Source organism: Mustela erminea, chromosome 3 (assembly GCF_009829155.1).
Source record: "Mustela erminea isolate mMusErm1 chromosome 3, mMusErm1.Pri, whole genome shotgun sequence".
NCBI classification, from domain to species: Eukaryota; Metazoa; Chordata; class Mammalia; order Carnivora; family Mustelidae; genus Mustela; species Mustela erminea.
The window spans coordinates 44,151,791-44,175,734 of NC_045616.1; positions in this window are offsets into that span (position 1 = coordinate 44,151,791).

The following is a 23,944-nucleotide window of genomic DNA, read 5'->3' on the forward strand; positions in this document are numbered from 1 at the left end:
CTGTTGTCCAGGAAAAAAATGAATCCCATTTGCATGTTAAAAGTATGATATACAAAATACATGCCAAATATAGGATTATAAGTATAGGATAAATGTATCATGAAATAAATTATTACAAAGCAAATACACACATAAACAGACACTAATTAACATGACTCTTAAAAGCCTTGATTATGTCTCTTCCTCATTAGATCCAATCATTTCTCCTGAGATGTCATCAAAATTGACTTGGCAAAAATTATTTTGTCACTGCTAAAGTTATGTGAAGTTTGAAAACAAGCAAAAAACTCCCAACTAATATTCATTATTTATTCTTTCTTATTATGTTCAAATTCAAATTTCAGGAAGTGATGAGTGAGGAAAGGGGTAGACGAGAAGAGAGATAGATAAATGGCCAATGGAGGAAGAGACAGAAAGGGGATGGGGAAGAAATGAAAAGAGAAAAGGGAAGAGACAGCCTTATTCAGGTTGATCTAGTTTGGGGAACATCCCTACCCTTAAATGACAGTCCCAGTAGAGACTAGATAGAATCAAGAGAGAAGGAGTACTTAAACCTATACAAAGATGCCAATACCAGCAGAAATGGGAGTCAGTGCTGATCAGAGAAACTCACAGATGTCTCGAATATCCATACATTCTCTATTAGTGCCACTATAGAAAATGTTTTTATATAGTAAAAGACTTCCAAATCTGCAAAACTGTGTAGTTTGGGACCATATATCTCAATTCAATAAAAAAATCAAAATTTTCTCTCAACATTTTTCTTGTAGTGTCATCTAACCATACCTTCTCCACTTTATATTGTAGATTTCATTTAAAACCTGGATCAAATTCTACTTCTTTTATTTTTTTTTTAAAGATTTTATTTATTTATTTGACAGAGATCACAAGTAGGCAGAGAGGCAGGCAGAGAGAGAGAGGAGGAAGCAGGCTCCCTGCTGAGCAGAGAGCCCGATGCGGGACTCGATCCCAGGACCCTGGGATCATGACCTGAGCTGAAGGCAGAGGCTTTAACCCACTGAGCCACCCAGGTGCCCTCAAATTCTACTTCTGACACATAGACCAGTGGAACAAAATAGAGAGCCCAGATATGGACCCTCAACTCTATGGGCAAATAATCTTCAACAAAACAGGAAAATATATACAGTGGAAAAAAGACAGTCTCTTCAATAAATGGTGCTGGGAAAACTGGGAAGCTACATGTAGAAGAATGAAACTGGACCATACACTTACACCATACACAAAGATAAACTCAAAATGGATAAATGACCTCAACGTGAGACAGGAATCCATCAGAATCCTAGAGGAGAACATAGGCAGTAATCTCTTCGATATCAGCCACAGCAACTTCTTTCAAGATGTGTCTCCAAAGGCAAAGGAAACAAAAGCAAAAATGAACATTTGTGACTTCATCAAAATCAAAAGCTAATGCACAGCAAAGGAAACAGTCAAGAAAACAAAGAGGCAACCCACAGAATGGGAGAAGATATGTGCAAATGACAGTACAGACAAAAGTTTGATATCCAGGATTTATAAAGAACTCCTCAAACTCAACACACACAAAACAGACAATCATATCAAAAAATGGGCAGAAGATATGAACAGACACTTCTCCAATAAAGACATACCAAATGGCTATCAGACACATGAAAAAATGTTCATCATCACTAGTCCTCAGGGAGATTCAGATTAAAACCACATTGAGATATCACCTTACACCAGTTAGAATGGCCAAAATTAGCAAGACAGGAAACAACAGTGTTGGAGGGGATGTGGAGAAAGGGGAACCCTCTTCCACTGGTGGTGGGAATGTAAGTTGGTGTAGCCTCTTTGGAGAACAGTGTGGAGATTCCTCAAGGAATTAAAAATAGAACTTCCCTATGACCCTGCAATTGCACTACTGGGTATTTACCTCAAAGATACAGATGTAGTGAAAAGAAGGGCCATCTGTACCCCAATGTTTATAGCAGCAATGGCCACAGTTGCCAAACTGTGGAAAGAACCAAGATGCCCTTCAATGGACGAATGAATAAGGAAGATGTGGTCCATATACACTATGGAGTATTATGCCTCCATCAGAAAAGACGAATACCCAACTTTTGTAGCAACATGGACGGGACTGGAAGAGATTATGCTGAGTGAAATAAGTCAAGCAGAGAGAGTCAATTATCATATGGTTTCACTTATTTGTGGAGCATAACAAATAGCATGGAGGTCATGGGGAGATAGAGAGGAGAAGGGAGTTGAGGGAAATTGGAAGGGGAGGTGAACCATGAGAGACTATGGACTCTGAAAAACAATCTGAGGGTTTTGAAGGGGTGGGGGGGTGGGAGGCCGGGGTACCAGGTGGTGGGTATTATAGAGGGCACGCATTGCATGGAGCACTTGGTGTGGTACAAAAACAATGAATACTGTTATGCTGAAAATAAATTTAAAAAATTAAACAAAAACAAAAACAAAAACAAAATGGCGGTGTTACATTAAAAGAAAAAAAAAATTCTACTTCTGCTAAGAAGCCAACAAAAGCCCTCGTACTATCCTGTATCCATATCAGCATGATGGTCTCTTTGTGCTAACCCTTAGTATAATTTCTGTTTAATGAGTACCTACTCTGACCTATGTGGTGAAAAGCACTCACAGCATTACTTTAATTTTTATGATGATCCCAAGAGATAGGTAATGTTATCACCCCCATTCTATGGAAGAAGAAAAGTGAGATTTAGTATACTAGCAAAAATCATAAAACTATCAATCTTTTTATATAATCTAAGGTTCAAAATCAAAGTGTTCTGGACACTTAAGTACTATTAGACATTCTTAACAGAGTTAAGTACCAATATTAAAAGAGAAAATTTAGAAATAATGATCTAAAAAGACAACTGAAATTTGTTTTACATTTTAAGGTACTCGATGGAAAATAATCTGTGTTAAACAAGAGGTAGTATCTTAAAGCAGAATTTACCAAACTTTGGGGTTTTTTGGTGGGGTTTTTTTGTTCTTTTTTAATGACTAGAGAGTTTGAGACAGAGAGAGCATGAGAGAGGGAGAGAGAAAGCAAGAGTTGGGGGAAAGGACGGAGAGGGAGAAGCAGGTTCCCCACTGAGCAGAAAGCCTAAGGAGGGGGTTGGTACTCAATCCCAGGAACTGGGAATCCTAAGTCACGAATCATGACCTAAACCCAAGGCAGATGTCCCTGCCCAACTTTCTGACAGGAAATATGTTTAAGTTAACAGCAGAAATTATTCCCTTAGAGGAACAAGTAATATTAAAATATAATACCTGGTTTTTAAGAAAATTATATTAAATTTATCATATAAGATTTCTATATAATTACATATCCCAGCATTTTTAAATTAGTAAGGAATAAAAAGGTAGATCATGTAGCACATTGTTATGCTAATGGAGTCCAATGAATCACATTTCCCAGTATCCATATCCTTGTGTGTTCCTCCCACATGTACATGGTCATTGACTTCCTTAGGCCAATAGGGAAAGCACTCCACCCCAGGGCTTGCCTTCATGACATACTCCTGTTGCCAGGGGAAGAAGCCCATTCTACACTTCTAAAGGATCAACAACCAAATGGAGAGGAAAGTAGCCATTGCACATGTCCCAGTCAAGCGGAGCTCCCAACAGACACTCTTAACTGAATGAATCTGCATGAGTAAGAGCAAGGTAAAGCTACAGAAGAATCATTGAGCCAACACATGGAATTGTAAGAAATCATATTTTTCATTGCTTTAAGTCAGCAACAGAGAACTGATTTAGAAATTTGTACTGGAATTGGATAGCTGCAATAACACAAACCTAAAAACTATGGTACTGGGTTTGAGACTAAGTAGTGGCAGACGCTGGAGAACTGGTGAAGAACCTGCTATTAGAAGCCAGGAAGAGGACTTGTAGCATTGAACCAATGGTAAAACTGTTTTCTACAGTATTTGGAAGTTAGATAGAGAATATGCTGAATAGTTCAATAATAAACTTGTAGATCTGACTAAGATTTCTAGGCAGAGTATTAGAAGTGTCAAGTGTCCTTTTAGCTTTCTATGATAGAGTAAAAGAAGAGAAAGGGGAACTAAAACAGGAACTTCACTTTGTACAGTGAATCTAGAATATGTATAAAGAAGTCACTTTACTGAAAAATAAAACTACTTCATATATTCAGCCTCTCTGCAAAGGATTCACCAAGCAATGTATGCCTTTAAGGTAATTATCAAATCTGCAGTGTGGCTGGAAGACCCTTTGTTAAGACCTTCAAGGGGTTAAGGGGATGCCTAGTAGACATTCTCACCTAGACAAAAAGGTTTTTAAGAATCATAAGCATTGGGGCACCTGGGTGGCTCAGTGGGTTGGGGCCTCTGCCTTCAGCTCAGGTCATGGTCCAGGGGTCCTGGGATTGAGCCCCAAGAGAGCTCAGCTCCTCCTCTTTCTCTGCCTACCTCTCTGCCTGCTTGTGATCTCTGTCTGTCAAATAAATAAACAAAATCTTAAAAAAAAAATCATAAGCATTGCCACTGTGGGGTCTAAAGTAAAAGGAAAAAAAGTCTACCTTTACAATAATTGTGGATGTAGCTTCAAAAGCATTGAATAAACTCCAATCTAACTTATAGAAAGAACTCAACATTTTTAAGGCAATTTATCAGTTTGGACTAAAAGTGAGAGAGACAAGTTTAAAAGGAAAAGGAAGGGTGCCTGGGTTGCTCAATCAGTTAAGAATCTGACTCTTGGTTTTGGCTCATGTCATGATCTCATTGGGTCTTGAAATCAAGCCCTGCATGAGGCCCACACTCAGAAGGGAGTCTGCTTGAGATTCTCTCCTTCTACCCCCTTTTTTTCTCTCTCCCCTCCCCTCCTGTCAAATAAATAAATAAATCTTAAAAAAAAAAAAAAGGAGCTGTGGCTCCCCAATTTACTAAGAGCAGGCTGAGAAAGCTACTCAGCTGCAAATACAGATTATTCCCAATAAAAACAAGGTCTGATGTCTCATAGGTCAGAACCGAGTTGTCAGAGATAAAAACCAAGAGCAACAGAGAAAAACGTGTGAGAGAATGACTCCCTGGAAGAACTGGGCTGGACCCTAAGCAAGGAACATTCCCCACTCCCAGTATGGGGAGCTGTGATAACTATTGCCTGCCTGGCTTTTAGAATTGCAATGGTCCAGTATCTGCTATGTTCTCTTTCTTCTTCTTTTTGAATGAGAGTGTCTATTGCTGTTATCTGACTCACAGTATTCTAAGTTAAGTATGTGAGGGCAAATAACTTGCTTTTTTAGGTCATGAGGGTTTGGATGAAGAGAAGTCCCACCCAAAATGCCTCATCCATATCCAGACCTGATTCTGTTTATGAGATCATCATTTTTTTTTTAAGATTTTACTTATTTATTTGACAGTGAGAGAGATCACAATTAGGCAGAGAGATAGGCAGAGAGAGAGGGGGAAGCAGGGTCCCTGCTGAGCAGGGAGCCCAGTGTGGGGCTCGATCCCAGGACCCTGAGATCATGACCTGAGCTGAAGGCAGAGGCTTAACCCACTGAGCCATCCAGGTGCCCCTGAGATCATGGACCTCTTAACTGATGCTGTGTCTGGATGAAGCCATGGGTGCTTAGGAAGTCAAGAGTGTATTTTATGTTTGGGAAAGATATAAATTACTGAGGCTGGAATTTGGAACATGGTAGATTGTTATTAAAATGGAACCCAATGAAGCATACCTTTTTGTAACAATACTCTTGTGAGATGCCCTCCCTCATTGCATTCACTTTTGCCAATGTGACATCACCTCATATAACGCAGGCGGAGGCTTGATAAACATTTGCACATTGAGGTTTGAGTTCTTGAAACATTGCTCCCACTCTATGAGGAAGCCCAGTCTATCCTCTATAAAACATACCATATGGGAAGACATCAAGCCATTTTAGTTATCTTTACTAAAGCTGATCCCCAGTCAGTATTCTAGCTAGGTGCAGCTGCATGAATGAGCCCAGGTAAAGGCGGCGAAACACTACCCAGTCACAGCTTAGAGTGTTAATTTTCCTGAAGCCTTTATCATTTCTAACTTCTGCTGAGAAATAAACATTAAATTAATACTGGCTAATTGACTGGCTGACTCTTCAATATCAATTGTTTTTATTCCAGAAATTATTTAGTTTGTAATACTTTATATATCCACAAACATATAGCATATCAACAAGCTATTTAAAAAATCAGAATTTTGTTAGTTATCCTTAGCTCTCTGGCACCCCCCAAATAGACATTTAATTTTGACTATTGGTTTTTACCTTTCATTTTCTCCAACATGTTATGATGTAGAAATAAAGGAAATCTGTTAAGAGTTTTATAGCACAAGTCAAGTCTAAAATCACTGAACCATGCATATTAATGTTTCATGCTTGAGATTTAAATTACAAGTCTGGATTTATCCTGAATAATGCCTTGCTCAAGCTAGGAGGGCAAGGAGAAGAGGATAAAAGAAGCTCCAGCTTGGGCTGCCTGGGTGGCTCCGTGGGTTAAAGCCTCTGCCTTTGGCTCAGGTCATGATCCCAGGGTCCTGAGATCGAGCCCTGCATTAGGCTCTCTGTTCAGCAGGGAGTCTGCTTCCTCCTCTGGGCCTGCTTCTCTGCCTACTTGGGATCTCTGTCTGTCAAATAAACAAATAAAATCTTTAAAAAAAAAAAAAAAAGAAGAAGAAGAAGAAGTTTCAGCTTAAAATAACACAGACTTGAAAGTATTATTGCCAGCTTTTAGTAGTTCTTCTTGAATAAATGCTTCTAAATTTGTTGTATTCCTTTACTCAGTTTCCAAAGTCTTGAAATCATTATTCAGAATTTTGTCCAATTTTATCATTGCTTTGTGTGGAGAGGAACTGCTGCTTTCTCACTCATTCTGGAAGTTCTTCTCCCCAGTTTCCTCTGTTTTAAGAGTATTTATTCACTCTTTTTCAAACCAATTTCTAGTGACCTATCACTAATTTTCATTTTATTATTCATTTATATAGAAATATCTATATTATAATTATTATACCCATTACTCACATTATTCACCACTATTTCCTTTCCACTTCTCCTATCCTTAGAACACTGTTCTGGTTCACTTTGTTTATCTAATTCTTTTTCACATAAATTCCTCAGATAATATGTATGAATGATATGTTGTTCTATATCCTTAGGCTTAGCTACAAGAAAAAGTGTGTTATACATGGGTACATTATTCATGAGGGAACTTTAAATTCTGTGATTGAACTGTCATAGAGGCTATAGGCCTCATGAAAGTAAGCAAGTGAGTTTACTTATAGTATCATGAGCAAGGAAAATGTTGCATTAAAGCTGAAAAGTGACCAGAAAATTTCTGCTTACTGACCCAGGGTTATCTTAGGAAGTCAATTAAGTGATGTATAAAAATAGAATTCCCTTTAATAAATCAAGATCTCAAGTATACCACTCTTATGGGAGCAAGCCTAAACTCATGCTAAAGCCTAGATGAAGAAACTGACATATAAAATGGATTAGGAAAAGTAAAAATGCTAAAGCTCATTGAAGAATATCCAGTATTAACTCAAAGGAAAAGTGTTGTTACCCACAGCATTCAAAGATTCATAAAGGGGAAATTTTCATGGACAATGAGTGCATGGATACCTATAAAACATAGGAGGAAAGCCCAATGCCAATAATAGATCCCTAAGATATTATAAATGGAAAATTTATATCCCAAGTATTAGAGGAAATATAAAAATCTGGAAGAGTATTAAAAAAGAGTAAATTTAATGCCTAAAAGATATATGAAGCTATTAACTCCATAAAACAATGATAGAAAACTATGGAACAAGACAAGCCAGATTTCAAAGTATCCCAAAATTTTTTGATATAAATATAGTAATTGAAACAAAAAATTGTTTTACATGGATCAACTGTAGATGAGATACTGTTGAAGGGATGACAGTAAATTGAAACAGATTTCAGGAAATCACCCCAACATAGATAAAATGGAAAAAATGTGAAAAATCATCTTGAAGAATATACATTGCCATCTCAGAGTAAGACTTGCATATTCAGTTGCCTACTCAACATTTATACTTGAATGTCCAAAGTGTTTTCTCAGCCCTTTATGTCTAAACTTGAACTCCTGATTCTTCTACCAAAAACTGTACTATTCACCACTTTTCCCATTTCAATTGATGTAACTGTATCCTTTCAGTTACTTGGCCCAATTACCTTGGTGCAACCTTGACTTCTACTTATTTTCATGTCTTAAATTCATTGTATCATCAACCTGTTTGCTCTAGTTTCAAAATATCTGAGCATCTTTCACCAACTCCATTAATACCTCCCTGGTGGTATTAATACCTCCCTGGTGGCTATCATCATCTCTTACTTGAAATGATGTATTATTAGAAAAGTTTCCTATCTGGTCTTCCTTCAGTATCAACGCTACATTATAGTCTCTTCTCCACAGAAGCTAAAGTTGCTCTCTTTAGAGCACAATTAATAGTACGTCACTCCTCTACTCAAAACTTGATTATTTTATTTCTTTCAGAGTAAAAACTAAAATTCTAACAATGACATCAAGGGGCTACATGATCACCTACTTCTATACACACTACCATCTCTTTGATACCATGTACCTTCCCTCTTTTCTTTCTCCACCAGTCACGCAGTTCCAAACATGAGGAAATTTTGCTATTCCCTGGTTACATCAGGGATGCCATGATCTTAGGACCCTCTCTCAAGCTAGTCCAACTTTCTTGAATATTGCTTCCCAAATAAACACATGGTTAATTTTCTCACCTGATCCAAGTAACCATCACAATATCATCAATGAGACTTCCCTGACTGCACTTTCACCCTCTCATGCCAAGTACAAAGGCTAATTAAACACGTAATACAAGAAATTACTATATTTTATATGAAAATGCTTGATAAAATAGATTGATAAGTAATGGTGGCATGACACAACATTCATGTCAGTGAAATCTAAATTATTTGGGACACATCTAATACCACATTATATTTTTTGTAGAAGACAAATAGTTTTTTATAGTTTTTGACTATAAAAGTCTTGATTAACTTATTCTAGGTGCAGGAAGTTGAGCCAAACTAATACAGTTTCAGAATACACAGAATAGAATTTATGGGTGAGAGTTGTGGAGGGCTAGGAGCCTGGTCACCCATAGAAGTTACAAGAAAATACATGACCAGAAAGGAAAATCAAATACATTACCCCTGACCTATACTTCCTCAAGGCATAGATTCCCCACTTAGTCATTTAAAAAAAAAAAAAAAAGTAAGTCAGCTAACTTCCTGTTTCTATGTTTCTATTGCAGTTTCTTTATTGCCTAAAATATTTGGGTAGTGGGAGATAGGGAGTGCATTTAGATACCATTTAATACATAACTCCTAAAAAAGTTAACACCCCTGCTTCTGTGCCTAATGTTCTAACTGAAAGAGTCACTCACGTATTCGGAGTGAATGCTCTTATACTCTAAAAATAAATTCAGTGATTGGGTTTGATCAAGCATTTGGGAATCTAAGTCCTCCTAGTCTTTTAACAGTGATTGTGCTATGTGTAACCCAGACCCTTAGAGAAAGAGATTCTTGGAAGTGACACATAGATCTTTTGCCATATGGTTTGCACATGCTTTTCTGCATGCATGGCTAATTCAAGGGCATGAGAAAACATATGCAAACACTATTGGGCATAGAAATTTAGACATTTCTTTGAAATGTTGACCTTTAAATGTTTAACACCTGTAGTATACAGGATATGATAACATCTCACAAAACTACAAATCTTCATTGTAAATATAAGTGGAAATGGTCATCCTGTGAAAAGGGAAAGAAATCTCATTCCCTTCACACAAGAGGTAATCTCAACTAGCTGAATTCAGAGAGGAAATATTTGTCCATTCCAATGTTTTCTTTTTTTTTCCCCAAAGTTGACAAGATAGTTGACCTAAATCACCACCAGAAATAAAAGTCCATCATTCTACAACTTTCACAAGATAAAATATAAAAAAAACATACAACATCTCAAGATAGATTGTGTGCAACAAAAATAAATTCTATAAATTCTCAGGTTTTTTGCACTAAGCTTATGATAATCTAAAAGTATATATTATCCTGAATTTATATATAATTTTTTATTCATTTAATGGGAAACAATACTATCTAAGGAAAATGTTTCATTGTGGAAAAACAAAATCTGAGACATTACTGTTATAATTTTAATAATTATAATTATTTCAATTAAAATTAGCTGAACCAAAATTTAATCATTTTAATTTTTTGAGCCTCTGTTTATTTATCTATAAAACGAGCTCAATAATACCTACCTCATAGACTGTTTAAAGTATCAAGTGAGATAATGTTTATCTATAGACTTTGTAAATTATAAAGTGGTATGTACCAGCTAGCTTAAAGTGGATCTATATGAACCTGCAGCTAATTCTTGATTTCACGCTGACTTGCTGTATGATTTTAAATAAGTAGCCAGTAATTCTAGTTGTGGTAATGATGAGGTATTTTTATAGCATATTATGATGCCCCCTCAGTATTTATATTTTGCATAAAAGATGATTGCTTAGAGGTAGTAGGGAATATAAAGTACAATATCATTTACTTGAACTAAGTTGACGAATTTCTATGGATAATCAGATGATCCATATGCAAATAATAACTAAAAGTGGTTGATGTTTTCAGAGGAGCTATTCTGTACAAAGCATTTTGCAAATATATAATGTAAGTCACAGGATCCTCACAAAATTCTCACTGTAAAAACATAATGTTAGCTCTATGTAATATATATAAATTAACATATATTAATAATATATGTTATATTAATAATATATGTTAATATGTTAATATATATAAAATATGTTAATATATATAATTATATATATAATAAAACTAATGCTCAGGTCTATTAAGTAATAAGTGGAAGTCACAATAGGAAGGGGTACAGCTACTGGCAACATAAATATTTTTCCCCCTTCACTTCTGAGTTCATAATGTTTAACTATTAATATATATTGGCAATTGTCTTGACAAAAAAGGACCCACAATAATTTTTTTTACTATCATCATAATAAATGCTCCCTTTGGCAGTATGTGAAGTGTGTGTGGTGCTTAATCTTATAATCCACTGTTTGGTGAAACTACTACCAAAATTTACATGAAGTAAAATTTTCCTATATAATGAAATATGCCTGGTGAACCCCATAATTGAATGGAGACCAGAGAAATATGAATGGACTCAACACTCATGAAGAAAGAAATTAAAAGTCAGTAGGCTGGTAAGGGATGACAAGAACATGACCTGTGAGCTACTCCTCTCCGCTCTAGAGTCCTTTGTGACATCATAAGTATATCACAATATTCTTACCTTGAGCCTAATTATGACCCTATAATTCTCTAGATAGCTATTAACAATTAGTTGGTGAAAACTTATTTGTCATCCATAACCTATATCAGTGATTCTTAACTATGGATTAGAATTACTTGGAGATTTTCTTAAAAATACCAATATTCTGCTCTGAGGGATTCTGATTCATTTGGTCTGACTAGAATCCAGATATCTTTATGATTTTTTTTAAGTTCCCAGGTATTTTAATATGCAATCAAATTGAGAAATACTGGATAAAGTTTTGGGTAAATATGGTTGTTACTATGTCAAAAAGATAACAAAGAAATAATTAGTATGGCTCTTTCAGAATTTAATATAATTAAAAATCACTATGAAATTAGACTATAAATATTTTAAAATTTGAATATAAAGCTTCCCTATTTTTATTCTTAATTAAAGGGCTGACCTACAATTAAAATACTTAATATGCTTAACAGCAGATATAAAGGGGAAATAAAGGCAAGTCTTCCTTTTTAGCAAACATTTAGCAGTCTACCCAAGGCACTAACAGAGCATTAAAAAAGGCAAAGAATAAAAGTGTGATGAGGTATGCACACCGCAGGAACACAGGCCAATTTCTTTTTCAACAAATCTCAGAGCAATATTTTAACTGCAGAGGTATCCTTTTCATTTTAGCTCATACTCATTTCATCCATTTCATATAGATAACTTTTCTAAAAAATATTGTTTCATGTTCTTTAAATTTCATCATTAGCACTTACATTTTCATAAATATAAACACAGCAACCTCTTAGTCAACATTTTTTCCTTGAATTAAGGATTATCAATAGCAGAGCATAGGGGATGTAATATTTACTCACCAACTGTGAGCTGAGACCAGTGACACTTAACATTCTATTTTTACTCTTAATCTACTAAAAAAGATAAATAAAATCATTATTCTTGACATTTGTGCAAGATACAAGAGTATCTTCAGGATACTCCGTGGTTTTTTGCTGAAACTGTAGTCAAGCTGCCCATTTCCACTGACATTCTCCAACAATTTGGAAGTTAGAGCCTTTGAGTTACAAATCAGCAGGTTTCATCTCAAACATCTGTGGACATTTAAGTTCACCGGAAAATTGGCAAAATTATCCTAAGGGATAAAAGACACTTGAGAGTGATATCAGTCATCCATCATCTCTCACAATCATTCCAGCAGAGCAACAAATTTAGAAAATTGGTCTTGGGCTTGCTCTCTTGTCTCCTCATTCTTGTCTCCTCAAAGTCGCCTTTCCTCTCACTCTCAAGTGCCCACAAGGTGTTTTCATGGTGGAAATTGCTCACACGAGTATTCATCATGGCTGACTGACGGTCAATGCAAAGCCTAAGAAATGCTTCCAAGTGACCCCTCATCAGACATGTCACACAGCTGCCCTAAACCAAACTGAGAATGTGACAGTAAGACAAGTTATAATGTGCAAATATAACTTGAAAGAAAGTCAATGGGAAAGGCATAAGAGAGAAAATTATACCAAGTGAAGATGAATTGTCATAACATAAATTATTTCATTTTACTTGCTTTGCTTAACTTTACACTGGCATTTAGTCTAATATTTTACCACTACCTGTGCAGGGTTTATGCCAATTCCTCTTCTGTCAATGAAGTAAATAAAAAATCATCCTGCAAAAATGATCACTGACTAATAAATTGACAGTGTATAAGTAACAATAGAAGACTCAATTCACAGACCCTTATTTTCCCTCTTCAAATTGTATTTAAGACATACAGCACTCAAAGTGTGATCTCTTGTGACTGTTTTCAGAGTACACAAGCACGAAACTCTATTCATAGTAATACCAAGATATTTATCTCATTCTCATTCTCCTGCAAAGATAGATTTTTCTAGATTCCAATATTTTATTTATATGCCAAATTATTTGAAAGGGCCATTAAAATAGTTCTGTTTCTAATTATTTGTGTGAGGCTGGATTTTCTTCCTAAACTTTAAACAAAACAACAAATCACAAAATACTGAATGTAGAAGCATGTTTGAGAATCCAGCTTTTTCCTCTTAAGACATGCAAAATGTAGAGCAATGACGCTGTTCTTGATAATGTGCTTCCAAAAAGTTTTTTCATAAAAAGGTGTTCCTTGTATATACAAGGGTTGGGTTTATTATTTCATTTAAATGGACTAGTAAATAAATATTTTTAAATTTCTCAATTTTTCTTTTTAATTCAGTAAATATACATACATATAACCAATGTAAGAAGTGCTTTTTGAGGTCCTCAATAATTTTTAATGTATCCTAAAAAAATTTTTGAGATTTGCTGTTTTAAACAATTGTTAAATGTTATCGATTAGTCCTACTAATCTTCTGCATCATTTAAGATTTTTTTTTTTGATAAGGTGATTGTGCACCAGCACTGAGATCTTGGCTTTTAATACCGCTATCCAATTAAAAGAACCAAGATTTGTTGGAGAAATGGCTAGTTCTAGAACTTGGGTAGTAAATACACAAGATGAGCCAGGACCATCTTGTGGTGCTAAAGAAAGGAAGGATATACTAAATCAAATAAACAGCAAAACTAACAAACAAAACAATAATGGGGGCATCCAAAAGGGACACTGGAACCAACTGAAAGAGTTCCAAAAGGCCAAAGCTGGAATAATTTTACCAACAAAATAAAGTAGTATTGGATTATAATGAAAAATATGAAATAAATATCCTCCAAATCCACACTAACACTTAAACTAAATCAATAAGTTAGGCAGAAGATATAAATAGAAGCATGAGAGTAATTTAGGTAGATACTCCTCTTTTAAGGAGGTAGAACATAACAACCCACACCATAAGTGTGCACTTCCTTCCAAAGAATATGGCAAAAGGAAAGACAAAGTGTAACTGTACAGTGGGAAAACCTGACAAACACTACAAAAACAAGTAAACAAAGGAAACCAGGTAAATCTGAGAAAATGAGACAGGCAAGAGGAATCTAGAGAGACATGATGACTAAATACAATGTGGTATCCTGGATGGAATTCTGAAACAGAATAAAGACACTAGATAAAGAGTAAGAATATCTGAAAAAAAAAGTATAGATTTAGTTAGTAATACATCAATTTTAGTTCATTAGTTATGGTACATGATCACATTAATGCACAATGTTAATAACAAGGGAAATTAGGTACTGGATTGATGAGAAGAACTTTGCACTATTTGCTCAATTTTCTAAATTTAAATGTAAATTTAAGATTTAAAACCATTCTAAAGCTTACTTTAAAATAATTTAATTGTGAACCTATTACATTTTTGGTTGAGCTCAAAGGAGACAAAAGACCACAAATAATTATTAAGGAAACTCTGTATCCATATTTCTCAAAATGCCCTAGATATGAGACATTGGTGATGAGAGCCAATGAGAGAATTAAAACGAGAATCTGGTGAAGAACATGAGAATCTGGTGAAGGAGCCCAATAAGATATGTTCCCTGATCCACCCTTCAGCATGCCTTACTGCAATAAAAATTGTGGAAAGTAGAGCCCAGAAATCATGTGAACAATACTGGTTAATAAAACGTGCTATATTAGTTGTAAAAATTCTTTTTGCACCTTTACTTACTTCAGTAAAAGTAATAAAAATAATCTGACCGAATAAAAAGCAGGTCAAATAAACACATCTTTTTGAAGAACCTAAATAATTCAGGGTTTATATATTTTAGTGATTTGTAATCAAATTAATCACTATAGTTTTTAAGAACATGGCTCAGAGATTGCCAAAATATATTTCTCTCAGTATTAACCTATTAGATAAGCAATTCATTTTGTAACTTAGAGTAAGAGAAATTTTTTCATTACAAATTAGGCTATCACCCTTAAATTAGTCACCCTTAACCTTAGCCTATGAATTCCTAAGGAGAAATAATTTCACCTAATTTTGATTCAATTTGAAATTTATAAAGTGAGTTTAAAATTGTTTCATCAAAATTTTGGGTCAATTTGCCTTCAGCACAGTAATTGTTTCTTTTGTAAAAATTATATTAATAAATAAAATTTTAAAAGGATGTAAGATTTCATTATGATGGAATGACCAAGAGAAAGAAGTCATACCAGAATGGTTGACAGAGTTAATTAAAGAGCAGACCCCTTCCTTTCCACATCCTCCTTGGTCATTTTTAGAATTTCTACCACCATCAAGGCTTCATACTACATTCCCTAAGATACGTAATACGTTATACCCTTAGGTGGCTCAGTTGGTAGAGCGACTACCTTTGGCTTGGATCATGATCCTGGTGTGTTGGGATCGAGTCCCACCTTGGGCTCCCTGCTCCACAGGGGGTCTGCTTCTCCCTCTGCTTCTGCTCCCTTCTCTCTCTCTGTCCCTCATGAATAAGTAAATAAAATCTTTAAAAAAAGAGAGAGAGAGAGAGAGAGAGAGAGAAGAAAAAGGTGGTGTGGTTTTGTAAAGCAAACATTACAGAGGAAGGTTAAGACTTTTTCTGGTATAATTTTATTTGTAGAAATGGGACATATGTGGAACCAGAAAAGACCTTGAATAGCCAGAGGAATATTGAAAAAGAAAGCCAAACTTGGTGGCATCACAATTCCAGACATCAAACTCTATTACAAAGCTGTCATCATCAAGACAGTATGGTACTGGCACAAAAACAGACACGTAGATCAATGGAATAGAATAGAGAGCCCAGAAAAAGACCCTCAACTCTATGGTCAACTAATCTTTGACAAAGCAGGAAAGAATGTCTAATGGAAAAAAGACAGTCTCTTCAACAAATGGTATTGGAAAAATTGGACAGCAACGTGCAGAAAAAGGAAACTGGACCATTTCCTTACACCACACACAAAAATAGACTCAAAATGGATCAAAGACCTCAATGTGAGACAGGCATCCACCAAAATCTTTGAGGAGAACACAGGCAGCAATCTCTTTGACCTCAGCTGCAGCAACTTCTTCCTAGGAACATCGCCAAAGGCAAGGGAAGCAAGGGCAAAAATAAACTATTGGGACTTCATAAAGATTAAAAACTTTTGCACAGCAAAGGAAACAGTTAACAAAACTAAAAGACAACTGACAGGATGGGAGAAGAGATTTGCAAATGACATATCAGATAAAGGGCTAGTATCCAAAATCTATAAAAAACTTATCAAGCTCAACACCCTGAGAAAAAATAATCCAATCAAGAAATGGGTAGAGGGCATGAACAGACATTTCTGCAAAGAAGACATCCAGATGGCCAACAGACACATGAAAAAGTGCTCCACATCACTCGGCATCAGGGAAATACAAATCAAAACCACAATGGGATACCACCTCACACCAGTCAGAATGGGTAAAATTAACAAGTCAGGAAATGACAGATGCTGGCAAGGATGCGGAGAATGGGGAACCCTCCTTGGTGGGAAAGGTTGGTGGGAATGCTAGCTGGTGCAACCACTCTGGAAAACAGCATGGAGGTTCCTCAAAAAGTTGAAAATAAGCTATCCTATGACCCAGCAATTGCACTACTGGGTATTTACCCTAAAGATACAAACGTAGTGATCCAAAAGGGCACATGTACCTGAATATTTATAGCCGCAATGTCCACAATAGCCAAACTATGGAAAGAACCTAGATGTCCATCAACAGATGAATGGATAAAGAAGAAGTGGTGTGTGTGGGTGGGTGTGTGTGTGTGTATAATGGAATCCTATGCAGCCATCAAAAGAAATGAAATCTTGCCATTTGCAACGATGTGGATGGAACTAGAGGGTATTATGCTTAGCGAAATAATTCAATCGGAGAAAGACAACTATCATATGATCTCCCTTATATGAGGAAGTAGAGATGCAACATGGAGGATTTGGGGGTAGGAAAAGAATAAATGAAACAAGATGGGATTAGGAGGGAGACAAACCATAAGAGACTCTTAATCTCATAAAACAAACCTGAGGTTGCCAGGGGGAGGGTGGTAGGGAGAGGGTGGTAGGGTTATAGACATTGGGGAGGGTAGGTGATATGGTGAGTGCTGTGAAGTGTGTAAACCTGGCAATTCACAGACCTATACCCCTGGGGCTAATAATACATTATATGTTTATTAAAAATTTTTTTAATTATTAAAAAAAAGAAATGGGACATATGGAGTACTGTTTTTGTTTCTTGCTCTTTCCTCATCTTTGAGGATTTTGAAACTGTATCAAGAGGGAAAAAAGATAAAATATTCCATTGTGTTTTCCTCATCTTCTGGAAGTATTTGCTTATTTCTCTTTGTATAGGATGAAAACAGAATTTTAACTACTTGACAAACTTTGATAAAAGTATACAATAATTGTGAGAAAATTATCTCACTCATTAGAATTTCAGTTGCAAACTTACAACATTTAAACTTTTGATATCTACAATTCTGACAGGCATGAATAGGCAAAATGTTCAAATTATTAGGGATACCAGAAGTTATGTAAGGCATCTGTCACTAGATGACTTCCATCACCTCTATTTATAAGGTAAAACATCAACATGAGTTGTATGTAAAACATCAACATGAGTTGTATGTATGTTGTGTGTCTGTGAAAACTACAGATTTAGAACTACTTAGATATTTTAAGTACAGAGAACTATTACTAGATTTAGAAATAACACTAACATGTTCAAGATAAGTATATTAAAAATACACATAGTGAGGGATGCCTGAGTGTCTCAGTGGGTTGGGCCTCTGCCTTCAGCTTAGGTCATGATCTCAGGGTCCTGGAATCGAGCCCCGCATCAGGCTCTCTGCTCAGTGAGGAGACTGCTTACCCCTCTCTCTCTCTGCCTGCTTCTCTGCCTGCTTGTTACCTCTCTTTCTCTGTGTCAAATAAATAACTTAAAAAAAAATACACACAGTGAATATCTATTATACCAAATAAGACACTCAAGAAATGTAACTGTCTTTGCTATAACTAAACTTAATTTGTGTTCTAAGCACCTGTATCAATGAGGAACCCTAATAGTCACTATTTTAGTGTCTCTCCTTCTCTTTTCCCTGGGTTACCTGGTAAATCCTTTATGGCTTATATCATGAGAGGTTATGAAGAATATGACAGAAATCTAGGTTATGTGTGCAAGCACATAACCTAGATGGTTGTGTTGCATGGAGTCTTCTGTGTTCCATTCGTACACATCACTGTCACAGCCTCCTTGTCTTGCTAACAAGGTATTTGTTTCATTGGTTCTCTGTGCCACAGCCATACTGTGCCATTCAGAAAATATTTCTGTTGCTCTCTAAGCTGTCCAGGAGCACATGAATATTCTAGAGGGCTGCTTCAGGCCCATTTGCCTAGCTATCCACACAGATGTTTCTGAACCATGCTAAGGTAAAGAGAGAACATGGAGCCTTTCATTTCCTAGGATCTGGCTCAAAAAAAAAAAAGAATATAGATCATTCCACTCTCAAAGTTCATCAAGTCCATCTGGGATGGGGGATGTTTCCCTTTTCTTGGATTTGAAAATTAAGGGTGGAAAATAGGGGAGGAAGGACTTCATCTGGCACATTTCCAGGAATCTACCAGAGACTATCCCCCTTTTTCTTCTGTCCACCAATCTGGACAGTCTTCATATAGTCAGCGGGACACAGGCAAAATGAGGCTCTCATTTATCTTGAATCTTTCCAAAATATTTGTATTGTATTTGATGTTTGCTTTAAAAATTAAAAATTTGACTCTTATTCTCTGCTTTCTTCTTAAACAAAACTGTCTTGACACACTGAATGTCTCATGGTCTAGCTCCTGGAATAAGGGCAGGTCACAGAGCAAACTGGAAACATTAGAGGAGGAGGTGGAATGCATAAGTTATTATTGCAAATATCATTCTGCCAAATGTATGTGTGTATATATCATAGGAAATAAATCTTTCATACTTTTATACTTTAAGTTCTTACTGAAAACATAACTGATATTCCTGGAAAGGTTATAAAATTGAAAGGAAATATTATCACAGTAGAAAATTTTCACAAATTGCATCTATTTCTGGTACAGATTATTTTTCCATTCAGGACAGCTTACTTATTCAACACAGATATCCTCATGCTGGGTAACATTGAATCAATTGCCTCTTCAGCAATAAAAAAAATACACAAAAATTGAAATTAAGACACTAGCCTCTGTGTATTTTATTAGTCAATATGATCCTAATAAATATGAGAAACCAACTTATGGATGGATGGACACTAAAAAAAGTCTTAGAATGGTTCAGAATCACTTATCAGGAAATATGTGTGTACATTTTCATTGATACATACATTTAATTTATATCTTAATCTTATAAAACCACCTTTCTTTACTAAAAAGCAAGAGGAAGGTCTTTCCCTATCTCCAATTTCATTTCCAGTTCTTGACTGACATACACATTCTTTCCAGGAAGAAATATACAAAAGTGATTTTAAGATATTTATAGTCAGGTACTTTTGTTTATATTTTATCCCTACCCACACTGGTTATCTACAAGGAGTGTTCAACCTATACAAAATAAAAAAAAAAAAGAATATAGAGAAATGATTAAAAAATGAAAAATAAAGATCAGTATGATGTTGAAAATAATCAGTGACTTGTAAAAGAAGGTATTAAGAAAGTTTTTAGATGGATAGACTATCCTACTTTAGTGTTAAGATGAGAATTCTCAAACTTCATCAAACTTATAAAAATTGTCTACCTCTGATTCTGTTCAGCAGAATCAGGGTCATCTCTCAGTCCTATATGAAAGTGTGAAAAGGAATCAAAATCAGACTAAAAATTAGATGCGTAGCAATGAAAATTTGTGGGAAGGACCTGAACAAATTCCTTTGATGAAGAGCTACTCAGAGAAAATCTTTTTTTTTTTTTAAAGATTTTATTTATTTTATTTGACAGATAGAGATCACAAGTAGGCAGAGAGGCAGGCAGAAAGAGAGGGAGGAGGAAGCAGGCTCCCTGCAGAGCAGAGAGCCTAATGCAGGGCTCGATCCCAGGACCCTGGGATCATGACCTGAGCCAAAGGCAGAGGCTTTAACCCACTGAGCCACCCAAGCGCCCTGAGAAATTCTAAAACAAACAAAAAATAACAACCACCACCACAACAACAAAAAACCCCTATATTCTAGAAAATTGTCCTCAAACAAGACTGATTTTTTATTCAAAAATTATGATGCAATTTTTTTCCCCCATCAAAGTGTTAGTCCTTTAAACATGAGTTTTGCATCCAAGTGCATATCAGTTTTCTGTACCTCTAGGAATGTGCCCCCTACTTTCCCCTACCCAGCTCTGGGCAATCAAGTCATTCATACTTTTTTGTCTTTTGTTTGCTTTTGTTGTGTTGTTGTTGCTTTGTTTTTTGCTTTGTTTCAGTGCCAAAATTCAATCTAAAAAAATGAGACATTATAATTCATTTATATTAGTTTAGCCACTATAGAAAAGAAATTAAAGTATCCTGGGTCTTTTTTTTTTTTTTTTAGATACAGCCTTTAAATCCTTAAATTGTACATAAGGCAAAAATCAATTACAACTTTTTCCCCCCTCCTATCAAAGAGAATGATATATTCGACTTGCTATGCAAATTTGAAACATTTTTATCCAAACTCTCTAACACTAAGTTATTCTTTGTAAGCACTCAAAGAACTTTTCAAGGATCATTACTCATGAATTGATAATTCTATGCACCATAGATGTTAAATTGCATTTTAGGTAGTCTGTACCTGAGAGGTCCAATGTGTTCACTCTACAATGCAGTCCCCTCATTTAATTGGCCCCCTGAGAAAATGAGTCTCTTAACCTTTATCTTTTTTCCCCACTCCCTGTATAATGCTAAAGCATAGAAATCAGCCTGGCAGTAGCTCTGTAAGAATGTACAACTTGGCTCTAAAGAGTATGTATAGCCTTTTATTGGTTGTCTCCCTTTGTGTTGGGCTGACACAAATTGCCTTCTAACATGAGCAGGATCAATTAAGCTGGTAACAGAATTGTGCAAGAACAATGAGACCTACCTCCACCATAATGCCAGAGCTTTCATCATACAGATCCTGTAACTCCACAAATGAATAAAGACACATATACCCTATTAAAGTTCCTTGCTGCTAGGAGCTGGCTATGTTAGAGAAAGGGCTCAGGGCAGTGCACCATATATTCTCTTTGAAAGGGAAAGTGCTGACACCTCACTGTGATGAGGACAGTGAAAAGCAGCATGAGCAAGGACAGACAAAAGACAGAATAATAAAGACTCAAAAATAGGAAGAACACACATTTGGCATACAAGCAGCTCTAGAATCTGAATGAAAATAACAATCTGATTTTAACTTCACAAAAAAAGTATATAAAATTTTTATTGCACCTATTTCTTAATGTAGGAAATGTTGAACTTGATCAAAGATTCATTAGTTGTCATTGGTAAAAAGAAGCAAAAGCAACATTCCTATCCTTTATCCACAATTAAAGCAAAATGAAAAATCAACTTTTATTTGCACATGAGATTTGATCCATAACAATATCTCTATGTTAGTTACTGAGAAAGTTTATTTTATACTTTTTTTCATATTATGCAGCTTCAGACATGACTGTATAGCTCTGAAGGTAAGATCTATCTCACAGGGAACTTGACTGTGTGAAGAAAAATATCCAAAGTGCTATATGCAATTTACTCTTTAGAAAACAGATTTGGCATTCCCATTTAACTTTCTCTGCAAAACTTCTCCAGCCTACCGTATATGCCCATTCCACAGGGTTTATTTACCAACACATTTTTAATCCTTTTCTCTAGTGCAGGTTGTAGGAGCTACTCCTCATACAAATATGGAGACTTAAAATTCAATTATCATTATTTTGCCACAAGTTATGTGATCAATAAAAACACAATTCTTATTAACTAGCTTTGTAGTCTATTTTGGCTTTATTATTTTGGAAAAAAATTAATATAACTGACTTGAAATGCTTTGTTATATCCTAGAAATGAAGATTTTTTTTAAAGAAAATAGATTACAAGTAAACAGCTAGTCAAAAGCAAAGTCCAGTTAAGATATGCAAGCATTCCCCATATAAGATAGCATGCATAGAATCACTGTCTATTTCAGCAAAAATAATACCTTTGATAACTCGTCACAGTATCATTAATTTCAAAGAACTAAACATTTTAACACACACAATTCTCTTTGTCTCCTAATCTGAGTGTTAGCCAAGGAAGTCACCTCTGGAAGTCTTTTCATGTATTTAATTTCTTGGGGCACCTGGGTGGCTCAGTCACTTAAGCATCTGACTCTTGATTTTGTCTTGGGTCATGATCACAAGGCTGTGAGATTAAGCCAGGCAATGGGCTCTGAATTGAGGGAAGAGCCTGCTTAAGATTCTCTCTCTCCCCTTCCCTCTGCTCTTCTCCCTTAATCCCCACCTCTCTCTCCCCCTATCTCAAAAGAAAAAAAAAAAAAAAAACAGTTTCCTGCCTAGGAAGTTTCTGTTAAGAATAGCAGTGCCATAAGGTGGTAGAACTAACATCCATTTGAATAACCACATCCTATACTAGCCTCTGAAATCCTACTTCCCCAAAGATGTGCAGCACAATTCTAAGAGAAGAGTATATTGGTTTGAATTCCTCACAAAACAAGCACTAAGAAAGGCTGTCTATTTGGGGAATGGTCGCAGCAAGCATTATGAGAAAGTGGGGAAGTGAACAACTAAGGAGGAAACAGTAACATGCATTAATAAGTTTGATCCTATCCTAGCTAAATCTCAGGAACCCCAAGACTGGGGAGACATGCCTCAGAATTCTGCACAAAGAAATATTTCCTGGGGGTGCCTCAGTGGCTCAGTCATTTAAATGGTCACTCTTGATTTCGGCTCATATATTCCTATGAATTCCAAATTTCTTAATGAAACCCAGACCTTTTATCCAGTTACCTGTCCTATACATTTAGCTCCTGCCTGAAGGCATCTTTTTTAAATGCTCAACAGACAGGTGAAGCTCTCCAAGTTCACCGTATAACTCAGTATTTCCTGAGTAAACTCAACCTTCTCCTACCTATTTTATAAGGAATCTCATGAAACAGAATCATATACATTATTCTGAACTTTTCCCTCTTCTTTATATCATATCAGTCACTGAGCCCTCACTCTTTAATATTTTCTCCATTCCTAGTGCTAACATCTTGGTTCTGATCTGCATTATCTCTTACTGTTGAAAAATAATAATCTATTATAATAAGCAAAAGGACCCTTGAACTCATCCTATGTCCTCTATGTAAACCTTTTAATCATTTCTTCTTTGTTAGAAAACAAAGCAAATAACTGGCATCCTAATAACTACTTTGTATCATATTTTTATGTTACATTTGTTAACAGAAGTTTTGTGTTGGCATTTTTTGAACATGTTTTAAGAAAGTGAATTAATAGAGAATTATTTCTTTTCTCATTAACTTTCAGTAAATTAATTTCAGTTTCAAGGGGAGGAGCAAAATAGTGGAGGCACAGGAAACTTAAATTTCATCGGCTTATAGGAGTTCAGGAGATAGTTATCAAATGATTCTGAGCCCCTATGAACTCAACAGGAGATAGAAGAGAAGAAGAGCAGCAATTCTATGAACAGAAAAGCAACCACTTTCTGGAAGGTAGGATGTGCGGAGAA